Source organism: Hylobates moloch, unplaced genomic scaffold, assembly GCF_009828535.3.
Source record: "Hylobates moloch isolate HMO894 unplaced genomic scaffold, HMol_V3 SCAFFOLD_4, whole genome shotgun sequence".
NCBI lineage: Eukaryota > Metazoa > Chordata > Mammalia > Primates > Hylobatidae > Hylobates > Hylobates moloch.
The window spans coordinates 130,434,559-130,453,616 of NW_026652279.1; the positions used below are offsets into that span (position 1 = coordinate 130,434,559).

General features: G+C 30.9%; 1 long non-coding RNA gene across 1 annotated transcript in view; it reads left to right on the forward strand.

Annotated features, from left to right (window-relative positions):
* Positions 1–18,802, forward strand: part of LOC131383290 (uncharacterized) — a 97,934-nt gene extending 79,132 nt beyond the window's left edge. Inside the window, exons 3-4 of the long non-coding RNA XR_009213199.1 lie at positions 8,038–8,099; positions 18,046–18,802. This is a non-coding gene — a long non-coding RNA (uncharacterized LOC131383290). The remainder of the gene's footprint in view (positions 1–8,037; positions 8,100–18,045) is intronic.
* The last annotated feature ends 256 nt before the right edge of the window (positions 18,803–19,058 follow it).

The window sequence follows — 19,058 nt, forward strand, 5'->3', positions numbered from 1 at the left end:
TAATAGTTTTAGGTCATCAGATGTTCAGAGCTAAATTTTGGATTTTATCATTAATAAAATGAGTCCTCTATAGGATTTCTTCCTCCTCTTATGTCTTTAGTAATTAATTTTTGGCAATACATTATAGATGGACTAATATGCATTTATAAAAGCATGGAATTTTACATTGCAGAACTCTGAATTTGAATGCGAGTGGTCTTTGACACTTTACAATTGATCAAGTTACTTATCCAAGTGTGATCCGTTTCTTTTTTCTGTGAAATGGAAGAATGTATATATCACAGAGTTTTCTCTTCCTTGTTTTATTCCATTTTGCTAATTAAATAAAAAACTGTGTATACATTGCCTGATACAAAATAGAGCTTCAGTCAACAATTGGCTTCTTGTTAGTATGTTTGGTGGTTTTATATAACTGTCAATATAAATTGCCTAAAATTATTTTATATGAGCATGTGTGATATTAACAAATGTGTATTTGATACCAAAATATGCTCAATAACAAGATGAAGAAGAAGAAGGGGAAAATTGACCATGATAACAAACATACTCTCTCATAAGTAAACTACTACACAAGCATTGCTATTCTATTATTTTGCTTTTTATTGTTGTTAACTTGATCTTTATCAGTTTTAATTCTATTTTGGGTGACTTTCTATAGGTAAGGATGTAGTGATAACAAATAATAATACATTTGAAATACAATCAGGAACTGCAATAATAATGTTTTGGTTAATGACAGACCTCATATACAATGGTGATCCCATAATAGTTTAGTGAAGCTGAAAAATTCCTGTTGCCTAGTGATATCTTGATGATTCTGACCCTGTGTAGGCCTAGGCTAATGTGTGTCTTTGTGTCTTCATTTTTAACAAAAATTTTAAAATGTAAAACAAAGAAAAAAAAACAAGAAAAGAAGCTTATAGGATAAGAATATAGAGAAAATATTTTGGTACATCTGTAAATGTGTTTTTGTTTTAAGCTAAATGTTATTACAGAAGAGTAAAACATTTTAAATAGGAAAAAGCTTATAAAGTGGAAAACTTACAGTAAGCTAAGATTAATTATTAGAAAATAAATAACTTGAAAAATGTCTTATGAATTTAGCATAGTCTAAGTGTACAGTCTTTATAAAGAATACGGTAATGTACAGTTATGCCCTAGGCTTCACGTTCACCCACTCACTGACTTACCCAGAACAACTGACAATGTTGCAACCTTCATTCAGTAAGTGTACTATTTAGTTGCGCCAATTTTTATCTTCTATGCCATAATTTACTGTCACTTTTCTATCTTTAGATATATTTATGTACACAAATACTTAAAATTGTGTTACAATTGCCTACAGTATTCAGTACAGTAACATGCTATATGGGTATGTATCCTAGGAGCAATAGGTTATACCATGTAGCCAGGGTGTGTAGTAGGTCACACTACTTAAGTTTGAGTAAGTACACTCTATGATGTTCACACAAGAACAAATTTGCCTATTGATGTATTTCTCAGAACATATCCCATTAAGCGGCGCATGACTGTAATAAATATCAATACTGTGAAATGCTTTGAGAATATATAGTTATTTCATTGTTATTTATGAAAGTATTTCATTGTTTTTTATGAACACATTTTTCATTGAGAATGATTGCCAACTAAACAAGGTTTCATTGGAGTTTGTCTATTGACAAGGTGTTACTGGAGTTTGTCTATTCATAAGGTTTTATTGCAGTTTTTATATTGTCAACATTATCTAGCTTTGCAAACCATAGTGTTCAAAAACCTTAATTCAATGTGTTGGTCATCACATATATTTGATACCAAGAAGTCATTTCTTTAAATGAAAGAGTTTAGAAGCTCAGGTTATCTCAGAAGTTGAAAGATACACACAGAGGCAAGGATACTAGATTCTAAAACTCAGCTTCTAAATATTCATCACTACCTCAAATAACATGTGTTATAGGGAATACCAAATTTTTATCAAATAAAGTAATTGTTCCCAAAATAAAATATGAAAAAAGTTCAATATCAAACAACTTGTGAATAAAATATGTACTATGATGATCATTAAAATCAATACATTATATCACAATTTGTATTATACAAAGGTAAGAAAAATCTAGTAAAATCTTCAAAAGTATCTAAAGATTAATTATGGTTAACTATTACATACTCCATTCAATAAGTATGCATTGATGTTGTTCAGTTTGTACCAGATATTGTTGAGGTTCTGAAGATCTAGCAAATCTGGTAGACCTATAGAATTAAACGGTTAACCAATGTCCCGAGTAACACTGAAATAAATGAGAAATTGAAAAGCATGCAGGTTTTGAAGAAATTTTCCCAGTGTAAACTCAATTTATTTTTCCAAGTACGATTCTTTATATTTTGTGATTTTGTAGTTTTGCTAAGATTATTAAGAATTCAGTAATCAAAATATTTACACATTCTGCACTGACCAAATGTCTTCTTGTGTTGATTTTAGTTTCAGCAGTATGTATGCACATTTAGTATAAACTGCTATGAGAACGATTTTTGAATGGTCACCATTGTCTTTTAACTTTGGCAGTTCTATGATATCTATAACTCAGAAATGTAAGTTCAACCTCACATATAACCAGAAACCTAACTAAAATATACATTATCAGGTAAAATTCCTATTTTACTAACAAAAATTAAAATGATCTTTTGTTACACACACTCACACACAACACGTAAACTAAACTATTTATAGAGGACTATAAGTAACACATTGCATGGCCTCATTTCTCTAATGTGACATGCACTGGAGTTCTATTTGAGAAGCTTTATTACTACTGGCTGTCTTCCAGATATATGTCTATTCTTGGTTTTATTTGGAGATTTATTTATATGCTTCTTTGGAGCTTTTTCTAAAGTGCATAGCTAAGAGACATGTGAATTTTTCCATTTTTTTGTTTTGTTTATATATTAGGATATCATCTAGTTATAAACTTGTCATTGGCTACTAAGTTTATAACATGGTTTTTCTTACAGAAAAAAATATAGAGTTCCATTCTTTCTGTCACAATTAATTTATGTTGCAGTAAATAGGTTAGTAAGGTCTAGAAAAGATTTTAGAAAGGCAAGGGAGAACAAGTACTGAAGAGATACAAAGTTCTCCCTGTAGAGAAGGATTTGTAGAAATAGCCCTGTGTGGTCCCTGGATGGCTGTATAAATTGTCATGTTGTACAGCCATCTCTCTCTCTCACTCTATCTCCTTCTCTCTCATAAAATGGAGTTTTGTGTCTTTTAAATACACACACACACACACACACACACACACACAGACACATAGATGCTCAAAAGGAAATTTGAAGTGTTATAATATTTAATCTTGAAAGTAGAAATTTTCAGCTACCCATTTCTCAAATAATTTTCCCAACATTTCTCTAATTTGGATGATTTTGGTCACTAGTATATTTAAAAGAAAAATTATATTTTAAAAGACCTTCATATATAGTACATTTTACAGTTTTATAGTGATGTTACTTTTTAAAGTATATCTTTAGTATGTAACTATCTTTTAAAATTATTTTGCTTTACCTAACAAATTTTCTCCAAACAAATTTACTGGCATCTTGTCATTTGGTGTTGACATTGTAGCTATACTCTTGATGTCCCCAGTGACTTTCATTGATTTAGTTCACTTTTCTGTTTAGAATGTAATATCTTACAGCCTTGCATTGACATCTTCTGGGGAATTTTGTGATGGCAGAAAGTCCTACTAATGTGAATAGTATAGATGCATACTTATTTTCTATTGTTTATATACTATCTCTTAGCTTACTCAATGACATTATTTAACATATGTCTCTGAGGTATGTATAATATATAATTAAAAAAAAATATTAAGCTTTCGTTGATCTATGCAGCTGAGTGAGAGGCAATCTTTCTAGATAAATTGTACTTTGGGATCCCAACATTATTATAATTTTGGACAGAAAATGAAAATTTTTATTTCATGAGTTAACTCTAAAAGTCTTCAAGATAATTTTAGCAGTACTACTCTGTGTGTATGTCTATTGCTTTTCTTTTTAAACAGTAGTTACACATTAATATATATTTCCTTAGTACTTTTGAATTCATCATGCATGAAACACAACATTTAAAATGGGCAAATTTTCTATAGAATATAATTCACTAAAAATGCTTTACTATCATATTTGTCTTAAAAATATGTATTAATGATATAATTTAAAGAGCAGCTAATATATCAAAATTGCAATGTTGTCAGCCTGTTTGCAGGCACAGATTTTATGTTCTTTACTCAGTCCTAGCAACAGAACTTCAGTTAAATGTCTGTCTTATCATAGCTGCCTATGGAATATGACACATAATGGGATATTTTGTGACTATAAAATATATTGAAACTAACTGAACATATCTATATAAAACTTTTGATCTTACTAGAAATATTTTCTCCTAAACTAGCTATTTTTATGAAAGTACCAAATACACTATCTTCTTGAAATAATAATTTCAAGAAATATCTATTTCTGTACATTTTCTTTAAAAATTTCTTTTAAAATATTGAGTATGCTGAAATTAAAATAAATTGTTTAAATGATTAAATATAAACAATAGTAATAAACATTCCACACAGATTTTCAGAAAATTTTATTTCAATGACGACATGCTCATCTTATACATTTACTTAAGCTCACTTAATCTATCATAAACATATGATTATGAGATACTGTCACAAAGTATCTCATCAAATCTTCAATAAAACATAAGGTTATTTTGTGTGGCAAAGCCTTCTTTTTAAAAAAATGTACACTATTACACTTCTTAAGGCAAAAGTATGAATTCGTTCTTTTTTGAATGTCTTCTGCCAATAGGCAATTCTCTGACTGTTGGTCATCATCTCTAGTACATTTCACCTATTCAAGGTGTTAATTAGGGGATGCTTATTCTATGAGCTAGCCATATTTTTGCTTTCAATTTAAATTAAAACATGTTTCCAGAATAGTTTTATAGGCATTATTGTATATCTGACTAATTGAGTTATTGTTAACTACATTATAAATCTTATTTATAGCCATATCCTTGGTAAAATAATACTTGATTCCATGTAATAATGTAATTTACAAATATAAACAGAAGTAAATAATTACACTATTATACAGTAAGTAAATTACATCTAGCTCATAAAATTATCATTAACTACATATACCTTTTCCATGAATGACAATATAGTTTTTCTTGGTATTTAGTGTATATAATAGGAAAATCTTCATGTCTTAGTTACCAAATGCATAAGGTATATTTTCTATCTATAAGTAAGTGGGATTTAATAAAGTGCATTAAAACAAACTGACAATAAAAAGCAGAATATGGTGGGACAATACAGTGGTCCTGGGAAGCTGTTACATTGTGATTGGAAAAAATAGATTGATATTATTAGAGAAAAAAATGCGATGGAAAAGATGGGCTTCCATAAGACTTCAAATGCATTAGAGGAAAAGAACAATAAGAAAAAAATGATCATGTGGCAAGAATTGTATGTTTCTTATCCCATGAGAGTTAAGAAGAGAGTGAATATTTTATTTTTGCTGGAGCAGAGGGAGATGGTACTAAAAAGATAGTATAATATATTATAAACTGTTGATTAATCTGTCAATACCAAGATACGGTACTTGGCTATTTTTTTGCCTGCAGGAAAAGTACACCCTTCGGAATTAGCTTTCCTTTGTTTCATTTTTTTCTGCTTTATCATTTTATTGATTATTATTTTTACTAATTTGGTCCTTATCTGGTCTCTTCAAAATCAAGTTGGAGCTTTAGATATGAGTCTATCATTCAGGAAAAGAAGCTGGCAAAAAAATATAACAATAAAGGAAGAAACACATGATGGGAGTCTGAACATTGAAACTCTCTTGATAGATTATAGAGATATAGATAGATGATAGATAGATAGTAGCTGGACATACTGACATACATATGAGCATAATAAAGTGTGATTATAATAGGTACTTTGGAAAGAAGAAATTTACATTTAATACATTTCTTCTTTTAATGTCTTCTCCTGGTAATGAAGCTTTATATTCATTAACTGATTTCTTTATTATATTAATTTAGCAAATGTTTGCATTTCATAGATAAGTATATTAAATCTCAAAAAGTTTGAATAACTTGTCCAAGATAGCATAAGTTAGTAAAAGCATACCAAAGGCTTTTCAAAGGATTCAACACTGGAAACATTGAGCCCAACAAATTCTGATTCTATGTTTGTGTAAAGAATGATTGGATTCACATATTAAGTATTTAGAGAATCAAGTTGTTAAAATGTCATAAGGCTACTGATAAATTATTATTAAGCCTGAACAACTGTTTATGTGATAAATACTGTTTTAATTAGGATTTTTTTTTAAATCTCAAATAGATACGAAGGTAGGTATTCCTTTAGGATTAGTAGATTTTTATTTCAAATTGAAATGAAATAAATTCTGATTCAAATTTTGCTTGAGGTTATTTATATTGTATATAGTCTTATTTCCCCAAGGTATTAAAATATAATTAGAACACATTAAATATTAGTAAATTTTATGGTCATAATTTTAATTACCAATAACTTCACAATGGTAAATCATTTAAAGCCTTGAGAAATTTACGTCAGCATACCGTTATTCCTAATTTCCAAAATAAAATGAGTTATATCACTTATTTATCACATAAATGTTAATAAAATTAGTCTCTTTTTCTACCAAATTTTTATATCTTGAGATTTGCTGATTATAAAATTAAGCAGGGAGCTTCAGTAGAGGCCCAAATGAACTCTAAAACATTTAATGTATCAATGTCAAAAATTGTTTAGGAAAACTGAAAAGAAATACAGTTATTGTTTATATTTTCTCAATTTCCTATAGTGAGCATTTGCTATTTTTAATAACAAAAATAATCAGCTAAACTTTAAAAGATTTAATTCTGTTATCATGTGAGAAATAGCAAACAATATTTTATAATTAAATGAGAAGGTGTAGGTAAGTCTAAGATGAACTGTAACTGAAAGATGAAAGATTTTTAACATAAGGGTTTAGGAAATATTTTAATAAATCATATTTTAATTCCTGTTTCTGTATACATTCTGTACTCTGTTCTTCCTGTCTGAAATATATTTCTTCTTTATTTCTGCTCAGACTTCGACTTTTTCCATGCCATGCCAATCTTCTTCCTCCCCTGAGACATGACCTCAATTGATTTTACTCCTTTCTAACAAAAACTCATCTCTCCTTTAAAAATGAGAAATTTTATCATTAATGACAACATGGATGGAATGTGAGGACATCTTGCTAAGTAAAATAAGCCAGGCACAGAAAGACAAATATTGCATGATCTTACCTTATATGTGGAATCTAAAACGGTTTATTTCTTGGAAAGGGAGTAGAAAGACAGTCTGGGTTGGGATGGAGGGCCTGGAAAGTGGTGGGGATAGGGATGATGTTAATCACAAGGTACATAGTTTCATTTAGACTGAAAAAATAAGTTTTAGTGATCTGCACTGCATGGTGACCACAGTTAATAATAATGTATTACATCTTTCAAACTTGTTAAAATAATATTTTTAATGATGTCACTATAAAAATAGTTAAGTTGATGAGGTGATGGATATAGTAATTAGCTTGACTGAATCTTTATATTTTATTTATATATATATATATATATATAAACATGACATTTTACTCCACAAGTATACACAAATTAAAATGATTCATCACAAGTTTCACGTCAAAGTCTATGCTCAAATTTTACTTTCAAAACTATGTTTCTCTTTGCTTAGAAATCTGGTGGTTTCTATAGTGGTTTCTAAAGCAAAAAACACAGAAACAAAATACAAAATGTTAGAGATGAGTGTGCATGGACATTGCTTGAAAGAGAATAAATTGATATATCAGCTAGTATAGTCAAGTGGTAGAAAAGAAAATGACATTCTAAAACAAATGGTCTATATATTTAAGCTTTTCTATTACTAACTTATAAATACAGGATCATTTTAATGCTGATATATTTGTTAATTCATACAGATTCACAGTTTCTGAAAGGACCATGGACTAATTGGATCACAAGCAAACTGAAACATTACAGGGTAAATATTATTGTAATTAGGATTATACAAAAACACCATGATGCCTCTCCCAACTTAGGGAAATCAGTGAAGGTCTTCCTGAAGAAAAGTGTTGTGAACCATTAGAATATTTGGGTAAAAGGACCAGACTGCCAGTACAGCCAGCTGCTGTAATATGAAGGTGTTTCTTATGTGGCTTACTGATTTTCTCTTTTAAAAGTGGATAATGATCTGGAGATATTTTTAAACAAATAAATTGAATGCTAGGTTTTGAAGAGCTCTCTGGTAGCACTACAGAGATTGGATTGAGTTTGGAGGTACATTAGATTCACGGAGGCTAATTAAATGGCTCTGGCCATAATCCAGGGTTGATATGAAAAAGCTCTTAACAAAAGAATTGGGGGTGGAGGTAATAGGAAATATGGAGCAGTTTTGAGAGGTATTTAATATATTGATGTGACCAAGTTGAATGACTTGTTAAGATATCATAAATGAGAATATAAGAAGAATCTAAGCATTTTTTACACCATAAAATACAAACAAAATAATAATATTTCAAAATATTTTGGAATATACAGATAAACTTACATTTAATGAGAGATAATCATCTGACAAAAGGGCAGAGATGAGCAATATCAATCTATACCTGCAACCAATTTGGGACACACTATAATGGAAACCTCTCTAGATTACTTCTGGGCTTCTGCTTATGTAAGTAAGTGGATTAAAGTTAGCACCTTCAAGTGCATGTTTTGAGGACAGTAACAACTAATGAGTAAAGTTTTGGACAAGCTAAATAAATCCAAGTACAGATATCCTGCATGTTATTACAAGTTTTGTTCTACATTTCAGAAGACAGCAGTAGAAGAGAGAGATTTGAGGTTATCAACATTTAGGCACTGGCAAAAAGCCATGAGCCTTCTTAAGATAACAAAGGAAAGAAGTGAATTGAGTAGGTCAGTGAAAGAACCTAGAAAGCACTAAAGTTTCAGTGGTCAAATTGAGATGAGGATCTAAGAAAGACCACAATCAATAAACATACAAAGAAGTTAGAGGAGACCAGACATTTTACTAGAGAAATTAGATAAAACATGGATGGTCACCAATAGTAAATGCTTCAGAAAAATGAGGTAATACAGAGCAACAACAATAACTACCACCACCACCACAACTATTGAAATCAGAAACTGAAAAGTCCTTGGTAACACCGGGAAGAACAGTGCTAGCTGGGTAATAGGCAAGGTACTAAAAAATTAAATAAATATAAGATTGGAGATTATAGACCATAGGCTACTCTTTTAAGAACTTGTACGATTTGGAGGAAAAGACAAATACTTCAGTAGCTACACAAGATGCATTATGATAAGACGACAGTACTTGTATTTATATCTAAGTTCTACTGTATTTAAAAAACGGAGGTGGGGGCCAGAATAATTACACAGGGAAAAAAAGGACAAGCTGAAGACAAGACAACTGATGGAATAAGACTCCCATTGGGAAGAAGGTATGTGTTTCAGATTTTTTTAAATGGAGAAATTACACTTCAGAATAACAAAAACACCTTCATTTCAGATAGAAGGTTAAGGAGAAAGTGGTATTACAATGCAAGTAATTTTCTAGTTTGAAAGGGTAAAATATTGATGGAGTCTGTATCTCATTAAAGCTATTTAATTGTAAATAAGGATATCTGCTGTTTAAGATGTAGTCTGTGAAGTGCAAGCTTTGAGAATCAAGGAGGGTTTTGATTAAAGGATATTGAAGAATTGCTGTATAAAATTGAAATTTTTTGTGAATTTAGAGCTCATTGTCACGTGGTTTTGTCTCATTAAATTCAGAAGTAAGATTGGGAAAAGCAATAGGTTGATTAAAACAATATGCAGGCTTAGGGAGTTGAAGAGGCAGACAACCAAGGAAGAAAGTGTTAATGTTTGGGCGACAGAATACTGTAAATAATAAGTGAAAAAAATTACTATTAGGAAAGGATTGTTTAGAATAAATATAATGAAAAATATGTTCTGAAAATTACAAATCCCTAGGTACATATTCAGAAATATTATCAAAAGATAATGCTTAGCTATAATATGTTAATATAATTAGCAGTTTAACACTAGTGCCACTATAATGAAAAGGACCACTTATATAAGGATCCTTATTCACACAAAATTCCAAATTCATTTAAAATACAATTTAAAATAATTATCCATGAATCATATTTAGTATTTAATTTCATTATCTTAAGGAATACATACTATATTATTTCCAGAAAAGACATAGAAAATAAGTAAAAACATAATTTCTTTGGCAATCCTCTGAGATACTGAAATAGAAAGAAGAACTGCATTGTCTAATCAGACTCACTCAGAGCTTGAGGTTTATGAAAAATCTGAGCCATAGAAATGATCACAATGTACAAGCAAAGCAGAGAAGTCCAGGGACTGCCACTGCAGTTGTCTCGTTTGTTGTTGTTTGTTTTGAGGCTTTTTTTTTTTTTTTTTGCTACATAAGAGCAGAACAGAATAGCATATCAAGTCTCTAAACAATGTTCGCAACTACATTGATTAAAATAAAAAGTGAGTTGTTTTAGTTGTAATACATCCCATTTTATACTCTGATATTTACATAACATACAGGACCTTTACCAAGGAGCCATGCTCTTAAATCCCTATGCTCCACATGTGCTTATACTAAGCAATAAAAACAAGCACAACATGTGAAGAACATTTTATAGATAAGTGCTTTTTCACCAGCAAATACCAGTAACATGTTTGCAACAGGTTTGTCATTACACTATTTATGAGAGTATTTGACCAGGCTATCTTCTTTGTTTCGTGGGGCCACCCCTCCATTGAATTGAGGGAATCATCTATAGGCCTACTGCTAACCATTTTCTTCCAGAAACACATTTATATTTGACAACTGGTGATCCTTTAATATTCATTTAAATTTTAAGTTTCTCATCAATGAAATTATGAAAGAAGAAAGACATTAGTATTTTCCCTGTGCCTCTGAGCCAAACAATATCAAGTAGCTTCTAGCTGCTTTCTGCATAATTGCAAATATAATGTCAGTACGGTTAAGCATCCAAGGTAAATAAAGTATTACATGATGTCAAGAGCTACCTTATTGATAGTTTGGTCACTGTGACCTCTAAGACCCCCTCTGAAAATATCTGGACTTAGAGAAGAATACTGTGTTTCCTATTTATTGCATGTCTATGCTATATAATCTCACTCTCCCTCTAAAAAACCAAATTAGGAGCTAGAGATATGTAACTAGACATACCTAATACAGCAATACAATTGGCCAACATAAGGTATTTCATCAGCAAACACGGTTCACTAATTTTTCAACCAGAGATGTTAAATACTATCCAAAGCATTCTATGATGTTATAAAAGTCCAAAATACTCATCTGTAAGAAAGTGCATTTGTACAAAATATAAATAGGAAAGCAAGGTGGTCTTTTCTTACAGAATCCTACAGTAGAGATCAAAGAACCTTACTGAACAGACATTTAAATAGATCACTGAGAGATAACATTTGAATTGGTTTTAATTTTATTTGAGAAAATTCTACCAAAATCTATAAACCAGCCAATAAAATGTCATGATTAACTGCATCAAATGCTGCCAAAAGGTCCAACAAAATCATGAAAGACAACATCCCTTGTTGCAATCAAAAGGTCATTATTTTCTTTCAATACAGCAGTCTCAGCACTATGATGAGGATGAAATCCTGATTAAAATTGCTCAAATGAGTCAAATTGCATCATGTGTTAATGTAATTGATTACAACCTCCAACACTTTAAGCAGAGCCTAAATTAAAAAATGAATGATGGTGTTGCACTTTATCCACCAGTAATGAAGCTTTCTTCAGCACTTCTGGCTCAGTATAAATTCACGGTCATTTGAAGAGCTGACTCAGAGCCAAGAAGGAGAAAAAAGAATACTATTTTAATGTCCATCAATGACATTATGAGAATCAATATCCAGGTACAAAACAGAGGACTGAGTGTTGCTGAGAATCCATCTCTCACTCTGAGAACCAGAGTTTACTAATCCTGAACTGTTGAAAAAAATATCTACTTTGGTCTCTGAATAATTACTACCATAAACTGAATGATCACATTCCCATATTGTGCTCCTTACAAAGTTTTGCTACTGAACAATACAAAAAGGATATATTCTTAGATCATGATAGTTCTCCCTCATTTTGGTGCCTCTCACAGATTAAGAGAGATAGGAACTGTGTCATTGACCTCCAGGTCATTAGTGCTACAGCTGTGTCCTAAGACCATCCCAAGGTAGACTAGAGATTGGAGGCAGAGACAAATCAGAAAAAAATGCTTTACAGATTGCAGATATTTTAGCAAGCAACCTTGGCTTATAACTTATGCATGTAATCTATGAGGAAAAATTGACATTAAAATTTAAAATGTTGCTATGTGATAGTAATAACAGTAATAGATAACATTCAGGGAGTGATTATTTTTTCCAGGAAATATTATAAGCAATGTATCTACATAGGAAAAAAATTCATGTTTGTATTAGCTTCATCAAAATTCATGTTTGTATTAGCTTCGTAAAAATATCTCCTAGTCTATAAAATAATCCCTATTTTGCAGATTAGGAAACTAAGACAAAGAGAAGAAATTCTGTCAATTCATTTTTATATAAGTACAAAAGTTTGAAATTGAATTCAAATATTTTGCTTCAGGAGCGTGCACCACTGTCTCATTGCATCGCTATGCCATCTTATCCCATGTTGTCTAATGCTTATGTGGCTAGTGACACTAGACAAAGCAATTCAGTTCTCATGCTACATTCCACTACTTTTTACACTGGTATTTCTTTTAGTATGCTGCAAACAGCCATACATATATCTATATTTATATACACACATAAAATGTCATAAGAATCCTAAAGGGTATATCCCTAAGCACTGTTTTATATGTACATAAGTATTATGCACATACGTATCAAATGATCTAACTCATAACTGGATAAACACTCAAAAACTTTTATAAGAAAAAATTATAGGACAAAGTATATATTGTCTTTGGCTTAAGTTGCCTATCACTAATTATTTGGGTTAAAAGGTTTCTCAATAGTATTGAGTGGCAATGACAAAAAAGATTTTCTCTGTGGTAATACTCTCACCATAATAAACTATCTTAGCAGAATGGCATTATCACAGTCAAAATATTGTTGTAGACTATACATTCTTTCTTGCAGACACACATATTAATTTTTTAATCCTGAATATGACAAGAAAGAAACTATAACATATTTTGAACTGAAATAACAATGAGAGAATCATTTCACACAAAATCATCTCTAAGTTTCATTAAGTACATCATCAGCTGTCTCATCAACTGATTTTTGAAGTGGCAGAATGACCCAGCAAATCACATCTAATGACAAAGAAAGTAAATGTAATTAAAATCCAACCTAGGGCAAAAGCTAATAACTGACAAATGAAGAGAAGGCATTAAAGTTATGTTAAAAGGTGAATTAATAACCTTGAATAAAATAATAACACTCTAATGACTAAATTTCACCGACAGCTTTCCAGATTCTGAAGTCAATCAGTCGTCCTTTTAAATCAGGTGACCAACTATCCCAAGATTGATTAAGAAATGCTGGCTTCCATTTTTTCCAAGCAATTTCAAATCCTTCCATCAGTAGTTATTTTACTTTTAACATCTTTCCCAAATTGATTACAGATTCTGCTCTTTTTGATTTTTGTTCATGTTTCATGGCTCTGATTTCTCATTTAGTCACATCATAGGTCGTAAAACTGTGCTACATTCAAAAGACCACTGAACTTAGCAGAGTAGTTAATGGACATTGAATCAGAAGAACTGTGGTTGAATTTCCATTTACCACTTACTGAATGAGTAGTGTTAAAATTAACCTTTTGAATAGCTGCTTTCTCCACTGTACAGGGAATTTTAAAATAACAAAATCTGCAGATATCTTATTTTTAAAAAAGCGAATATGTTAAAATTTGCATGATCCTTTCAGTTGGACAAGTGTAAAATATTATTTTCAATGGTAACTGACATTTCAGCAATACCCAAGGGCACAATTAGAAGAATGAAAAGTAGCAGCATTTACAATTGATTTTGAGAGGTATAAGATATTACATTCGATTCAACTTTTTATTTTATAAAAATGAAGAACTCACTGCCAAAGAGATAAATGTATCCAAGGTCTCAAAAATAGAGATTTGGGGTAAAGTTTCTTGAATCTGGTCTGTATTTTTTTTTTTTTTCAAAAATAAATCATTCAGGATTTACTAAGCAGATATGTTCTGAAAATGTGCTGACAGGAAGGAAGGAGATGAGATCTGTTTCCAAATGGGCACAATACTATTTTAGAAAATCTTGCCAAATATGAAATACCAAATAAAGAGACTAGAGTCGTTTTCCAGTTTTGCCTTTGAATTTGTAAATATGGAGAAGGAGCCAATTCATTTTACTCCATTTTCTTTGTTTGTAAAACGAATAGGACGCAGTCATCTATAATGTCCTTCAGCTCAGTGAGTCACCTTCAGAGCCTTCCCCACTGCTTATAGTAAGCAAAGCTTAAGAATTTGACCTTATAGTAAAGAACAAGTAGTTTATTCCTGTTTCAACCAGGTACTCTCTTGACCTTTAAATGATTACTTGATTTAAATATTCTGTTCTCCAAAATGGAGTTACAAATGTGCCCATTTTGCAGAGTTGCTCTGAGGATTAATGAAACTCAATTTGCACATACAAAGCACTCAGTCAATATAAGCTTTTATAATTAATTATAATGATTGTTTTCATTAGCTGATGTGGAAACAAGACCACTCATTAACTCATAATAATCAATTCCTATAAAGTATCTTTAATTACTCTCCTCAAAAGAGTTATGTTACAATTATGTTGAATTATCTTGTTTGTTTGCTTTATGAATTTTCTTACCTCTGCTTTACTTGGCGTTGAATATGTCCAGCCTCTTACAAGGTCACACTAGAACATATCTTTCTTTATGAAGCACTTTCTATCCTTCTCTAAGCTAAATTAACTATCCATCTCGCAGTAGCATTCTGTATACATTTCCATAGTGATACTTAAATTATATTACCATGAATTATACTTGTGTCTCTCTCTCCTACAAGAATGACTCTTCAGGGAGCAAAACCTGGGACTTATTTACCTTGAGAGTTTGGAGGCCCAAAAGAATTACTGGAAAAACAAAGGTTCTCTGTACACATTTGCTAATTTTATGAAGTATTAGCGTATCAGAAGGTAACATTAAAATGTATTATGTTCTCCCAGGTTACTTTAGCAAAACCCATCTAATCAACCTATAGGGATATTAATGTGTTAATAATCTAGATAATTGCTTTGGCTTTTCAGATTATAGTTTATGTAAATAAAGCTGTATTGCTATATATTTTACTTTGAACATATTTATTACTTTGAAGTTCTTGTTGGAGAAACAATAAACTGTGATACCTTTGCGCTCTCTGTTCCTTCTCCCAAGAATATCCTTCTCCCAGTATCTTTGACAAGGTTCACTCTCTCACCTCCTTCAGGTTTCTGTAGGAATATCACATTTTCACAGATCAGTCCCCTGACCTCCATTCCTTTTGAATCCATCTTTCCATTTTTATGATCTTCCTCCCCTGTACCCACATTATAAGTGTTGTATACCTTGTTCATTTTCTTTCTTTGTCTTGCCCCAGTTAAATCTTTCTGAAAGCTAGGGCTTTTATATATTTTGTTCATAGCTATATTATCTTTGCCAGAAGGTGGTCTGTCACACATAGACACACAAAAATATTTGTTAAATACATGAATAAATGAATAAATACTAAGATAGAGTAAGGGAAATGGAGGACAATGGTATTTTTAAAAAATACAAAAAGTCAAATAGTTTGAAGTAACAGTGCCATAGACTTATTAAGAAGAATGGTTAAAGAAGAACTTTCTTTAAGACTTATTATTATGACATTGTGAGAAGGTCTTGTTTTCATGAGAGCTAATAATCGCAATTATAAAATTAATCATTGCAGCCAGCATACACCATGGGTAATTATGTGTATTGTGAAGTATATCAAAATGAAGAGTGACTTCTTTGTGAATTTGTATACCTTCTAAAATGTATATGTATTGAATGTGTGCAAATATCTCTTCATTATTATATATCTACCAATTGATTTCTGGGTACCATGCAAGCCCAAATGTTTTTAGCATCTATTTCTCCTCTGTATAGCCGTTTCCATGAAGATCATGAACATGTGTGTGCCAGGACTAGCAGAGTCCCATCAGCACAGGTTGTAAATATATGAACAATAACAGCAATAATAATAATAATAATATAAAAGCAATAATACTAATAGAGAGTAGCAATGGCAAGAAGCATTTATTTTTTAGATGGTGTACCAGTACAATTGGTAGCAACATCTGATTGAGAAATCATGAGCCATTCCTTCTCTAAGTGAGATGTCGTGGTTTTCAGAACACCCCATGCACAGAATTTCAGTTGCATACTAGTATTACTCATCTACTGATCTGAAAGCAGCAGAAATCGTGGCTAAATAAAGATGCTTTGCAATTTCTAAATACGGTTCTAAGTTTCTGAACTTGTGATCCTCAGATTTATTTTTTTTTAAATCTTCGATTCAGATGGACCTGGATTTGACATTCCAACAGAGTACATCAAAAGTTGTTACTACATAATCAGTTTTAAAACTTGAATATGAAAGCTACATTGGAAATTGTGTAAAAAGTTATCTAACATACTTTTGCATTATTCTAGAAGCAATAAGGTGAGTTCTGAATAGAAAAAAAGTTAAGATATTAAGAAGTTTAAAGGAAAAAATGAATTAACCTAAACAGCAACATTCACATTATGTGGATGTCATGATATTTAGCAAATTGATTTTAAATTTTAAAAAATCACATAACATTGTAAATAAACACTGCTTTATGCTGGTTTGTGTGCCATTGTTCTAATAAAATCCCTTGCCAAATAAGTTTTGCAAATATTATATGATTTAACACAGATGATACTGTAAGAGGTGATATAAAATTGTCTGTATTCATTCAAACTAGATATAAAATATTTTTAGAGCCTAATACAGCAAAGAGTTTAATGGGGAAGGAAATGAAAATATTAATAAAGAACATATCAGTGCCGATTCAGAGAGGAGAAAGTTATCAAGAAAAATAACAATTCAAATAAAAAGCAGTAAGAACTACATGAGTAACAGGATTTCTGGGTTTAGGGGTTTTTTTTGTTTTTTTATGTGTGGGTTTTTTGTAATATAATTTTTTTCTAACATCATGAGAGCAATTTGGTAGTAGGGCTTGTGTCTATTTTGTTAATGATGTTTGACTTTTAGTGTTATAGCTCTACAGTTGATATAGGAGGATTATTTACTTTCCTTGTTTGGAATCTAAACTCTGATAAAATCTGTGGCTTAAGGTATAAGCACTGTGTGTGTGTGTGTGTGTGTGTGTCTGCCTGTCTGTATGTATGTCTATATTTATTTTCTTATGTTTATCACATTAATTAATATATGCCTATTATTGAGACTTGAAAGTTTCTGTAAATGAAAATATTACAATCACCCAAATTCACCCCACTAATAAATTTATTGTGTAAATGAAATTACATGTCTTTTTTTCTATGCACACCAAACTGAAGGACTGCCTAAAGGACTCTGTTTTGGTCTTCACATTACTGAGTGTCAGCAATGTGCAAGACACCAAACTCAGAGCTCAGTAAGGGGCTCAGCCCATGGGGATGTTTAACAAACATTTGTAAAATTATGACTGAATGATTATTACAAGTATTTTCTATACACTCAAATATTTTTCAAAATTATGATTTTGAATGGCTTCTTAAGGGATTGTCATCTCATTTTGTCATACTAAGCATCACTCCAATATTGTTGACTATTATTTCCAATTCCTTGCATCTAGAAATAATGCTGCAAAGCTGGGCATAGTGACATGCACCTGGAGTCCCAGCTACTCGGGAGGCTGAGGCAGGAGGATTGCTTGAGCCCAGGAGTTCAAAGTTGCAGTGCACTATCATGGCACCTGTGAAGAGCCACTGCACTCGCACTCTAGCCAGGGGAGCATAGTGACACTTCATCTATTACAAAAAATATTATATAAAAATTATGAAAAGAGAGAATACTGAATGAATATATATATATATAGCCTTTGTAAATTTTTCTTTAGCATATCTATCTAGGTGTTGCATTATTTTACCAAATAATAGAGTTCACATAAATCTGCAGAGTTTTCAAAGAGACTGTACTGAAGTTAGTGCTTGTGTACATTATTATTTAGTGAAAATTTAAAAATGATGGCATAATGTTTTGTTTCACTTTCCCATGTTAATAGTAAGGTATACCCAGAGTACATTTCTTATTAAGAAAAAAAGAAGATTGGGGTCACCTTGATCAAAAATTACCTGTATACTAGTTCAAATATATTATATATGAACTACAGTTTAAGAAATATCATCAAATATTATTAATAGATTCTACTATCTAAAAATTCTGCTATAGCATTATATTTTATGGCTAAAAAAGCTTGATACTGGTTGTTACAGTAAATCTTTACTAATTTATGAGGCATCAAATTCATATTTTTAAAAATTATGTCAAGCTCAAGCTATTTAGAATTCAGTATAATTTTATATGCTACATAAAAAGAAAATAGCTTAAAATAAAGTTATATTATTTTATTGGGACAAATTAAATCAAAATTAATTTTCATTAATTCTTCATGGGCAAATAAGTTGTACTAATAGCCAAAAAAATACCTAATTAAATATATAAAATTATCATGCAATTCTACCTGCAATAATTACTAAAAGTTGGAAGTGGCATTTAAACTTCAAAGTAACATAATTGAATTTATTTAATAGTAATTAAAAATGTCTATGCTACTATATAGGGCTAGAGAACTGGATGCTGTTTAAC